Raw genomic sequence first — 4,016 nt, forward strand, 5'->3', positions numbered from 1 at the left:
AGTCAAACAGATAAAAGAAATGCTTCGGAAACTTGGGGATCCACATGGGAGGAACATTTTAACTTTTCCAGCAGAAGACAAAAAAAAAAAAAAAAGTTAAATAAATGTTAATCTGAGCTTCTAACTGAAATCATGAAGAAGTTTTCCTCTGCAGTTCTGCTTTGCTTTTCTGCTCTAACCTCTCGGTGGATTTTGACAAGGTAAATGCTGCCCACTGAAATGTTGTTGGTTACATGCTTTGAATGTTTTTTCTTGTAATCAGGCAATTCATTTGAAAGTCAAATAATTTTTTAAAGTTAGAAAACGGGCATAAAATATTTAAAGAATCTGAAATGGTAAGCACCGTGCCACCTTTTTGAATAGCCAGTGTTCATTTTGAAATTGGATAAATAGCAAAACAAAGTAGAAACGCATCCGTTTTTCAACAGCCAGCACACAGATCTGCCTCCACAACAAAGCTAAAGCATTTCGGAAAGAGACGAAGCTCGGTGACCTTTAGGGAAAGGAAACCAAACTAAAACATGATGGGATAAACCTATTCTGTTGCTGAAAGTGGGATGTTTCATAAGTACAACTTGTAAGAAAAAGTATTATTAAATATCTTGTATACATCAAGAGCTTAGCCTCTAAATCTGATGATTTAGAGTAAACAGGACAAACCTCGACTTCTCTAGATTTTAAACTGGCTGTTTGAAGCCCGGTGACTCAACTATTTTTCTATTTTTAAACCTTGAGATGAAAGCTGGTTTGCATTTTTCCCGATCTGCTCCATTTGCCTCTCATTTTCCTTATTTACTAGGTCAGTGAGTAAGAGCTAATTAAAATCTGAAAGGGGGGGCGGAGGGGCTCTGCTGGATCTCACATGCTGAGCCTCATCCCACCTGGGAGCCGAACTGAACGGACTCCGACTCCAAAGCTGCCGCTGACACGGTAATGTGAGACTAAAGAGGCACTGAGACATAATCTAGAAACCACAATCTGCTGCAGAATGACTTAAATATGATCCAATTACAGCTTTAATCTACCTGATGTGGGTGAGTATATAATAATTATCTGAGGTAGTAATTTACCTCAAAGATATGCCAATCAACCCTAACCTCCTGACCCCAACAGGGACAAGGGTGTAAGAAGATGGATGAGTGGATGTATATGCCAATCAATGCAAAATATTAATTATTCAGTCGGGCAGGGAGTTCACTGGTTTATGGGGCAGTTAAGAGTCGTCTCCAGTATGTTAAAGCGCATCATGAACTGCCATAAAATCTGCAACGTAAATAATGTGTCACACACATTTAAACATGAGTAAAGACTTTTTTGTTAATTATTATTATTTTTAGCATGGAGCTCACCTCTGATTTGGACGTCTGGGTGAATAAACAACATGTTGGACAACAGGGCATTTATTTCTTTAATGTAATCTTGTGAAGTTACCTGTTGGTCACATTCCTGTCGCATATGGTGCTCTGATCAACTAACACATGAACATAGAAAGGATGGAAAATTGACCTCATCATTAAAACAAGGGAGGTTTTTCATCCCGATAGCTGTCAGCGGAGGAGACAGTAGCTCACATACTGATTGAGCCATGTGTGCTGTCACCAAAAATCCCAACTTTTGATTTTATTTTTCAGTGTTTACATTCTGTAACCAGATTAAAATCTCTTCACGTTGAGAAAAAAACGTCTGACTGTAACTGATGACCTAAAAACGTAATAAATTAAGTGTGTGCAACGTGTCCCAAGAGAGCACAGTTCCTGTTTTCTTTGGACTTTCCAGACTTTGGACGTTTTGTTGTGGAACTTTACACTCTAAAATGTACCAACAAAATTGTTTTAAACCCCAAATATTACATTAGACAGATCAGTTAGCCCTATCTTCTCCACAGACAGCCAACAGCATAAATCTGTTATTTACAAGCCATTAAATGTAGAGTTCAAACTTAGAGGGCTGAAACAAAATGCAGAAAAAAACCACTATCCTAGAGTAAAATGCAAACAGTACAAACCTTCTCACCAGGCTTTTTGTTTGGAGGGGATGAGGGTAAAGTTGTCGTCTGGCAATCTGTTTTGTCCTGGTGGACGCTGTAAAAGAAGCAATAAAAGAATTACCCCCAGTAAACCGTCCTTGTTCCTAGAAACTGTTCCTAGAGTCCAAATCCGTCTTTATTTCCTGTGGAACCGGAATGGAGGATATCTGAAACTCCAAAAACCAAACATAAATGATTTTTAATAGGAGGATATTTAGAGTTCAATGAATCCTTGCTCCTTTTGCTGAACAATGCACAATTACATACGGCCAGCAGCTCACAGCTTGGTTTCCCAGCAGAGGCCTCGAAGATAAATGGCTGAATGATGACTCGGCCCCTTTCACACCGAATGAGGAGCTGCTGACCAAGATTCACTCTGAGAAAATACACTGCTCTGAGAGAAATTAAAAGAACTAAAGCCTTTCTTGTTTGTTTGTCTTAAAGTAATTAGCGATAACTAATCACATACTTCAGCCTTGCAGGTTTTCAGTCATTGAGCAATGATTGCAGTTTCTGAGTTGTGCATGTCGTGATCCTCCTGCTGCATTTTGTCAGGGCGCTCTCTGGCGTCCCCCTCGCCATGCTCACCGGGGTGGAGGGAATTTGTCTGCGTGAAGCCATGAGGCCATCTGCTGATGCGGAGCAAGTGGCATTGCCAGAAAAATGGAAAATAACAAACCTAATCCTGGCTTCTCGCTGTCGCCCCACTTTCTGTGCTCTGGCCAACGTTGAGCTGCTCGGCTGAGCCGCGTCGAGATGCACCCCCTACCAAATCCGGCTGACAACAGTTTGCTTATTGTCTGGACATGTGACCACTCCTCTCATAGCAGCTGTCCATCAGTTTTGGTTTGTTTTTGATGTTTGTTCTGTGGGAACACAAAACCGTCTCCGGCTTTCAGCCATTTAGTTTTTGATTTCAGGCGAAGTCAGAGAAAATAGAGCTGGTCCTTCTTCATTATTCTTCACTTTCCTTGAAGCATCAACACAACTGGCAGCTAAGCAGACCCTCAGCATGACGCCACCACCACCGTGCTTGATAGTTGGCAAACTGTTCTCAGGTTAAAAAGCTTCATACAGATTCTTCCAAACACTTTTCTTGTCACCTCACCTGTAAATAACTCAATATTTGTGCCATCAGATTTGTCCATACGAATCTGATGGACAGCATTGAGAGTTTGATTGAGAACTGGCCTCTTTGCTCTTCATATGTATTCAGCTTTGCTCTGGTTTGCTGTTTCAGTCTCCCTCAGGCCATGATCCCTCTCAGCTGTCGTAACACTCAGTTACACTGACCAACTGTTCTAAGCTTTTCATTTTTCTCCAGCAAATTTAGATTCTGCATGTAGCCTCAGGTTGATCCTGCTTTTCACCAACTTGTGTTTGTGAGCGTACTCTGCTTCGCTGCTCTGGCTTGAGTAAGATTTCTGTAAACCACTGATAGGAACTTTACTGAAAGAGGAACAATCCTGTGTGAACCAAAACTGCAGCAGCCACAGGCACAACCCTGCAGCTTTTGAGAAAATGAAGCTGTTTTTTGTACGTAAGCTTTATTGTTTTAATGTCAGTTTCTATCTGGTGAACATAATGTATGTGTAGATCAAGAAGATACAATAAGCACTATTTATTAAAATACTTTACTTTGTTCTAACATCTTTATTACCTTTTTTTAAATTTTAGATTTAAAAATACCATTATTTGCACAAACCTTACATTTTTACTGATGACATCAGATGCTATGATTCAATATTAATCAGACAATTACTCAGTACTCATGTAGCCTTTTTGCAGAATACTTTTTTTTTTTTAACTTTGACTCCAGTGAAAATATGTTGAAGTAAATACTCATGTTTGGGTGCTTTACCTCATTTTCTGAATATAAAAATACAAACAGAGGTTCCCCTGTTTGAGCTCTTTAGGCATGGAGACGTCACCAGCCACGTCTGAACACTGAACGTGACGTCACCTACAGCCTTACACCTCTTTCCCAATA

This window comes from Poeciliopsis prolifica, unplaced genomic scaffold, assembly GCF_027474105.1.
Source record: "Poeciliopsis prolifica strain line A6 unplaced genomic scaffold, Auburn_PproV2 SCAFFOLD014, whole genome shotgun sequence".
Taxonomy (NCBI): domain Eukaryota; kingdom Metazoa; phylum Chordata; class Actinopteri; order Cyprinodontiformes; family Poeciliidae; genus Poeciliopsis; species Poeciliopsis prolifica.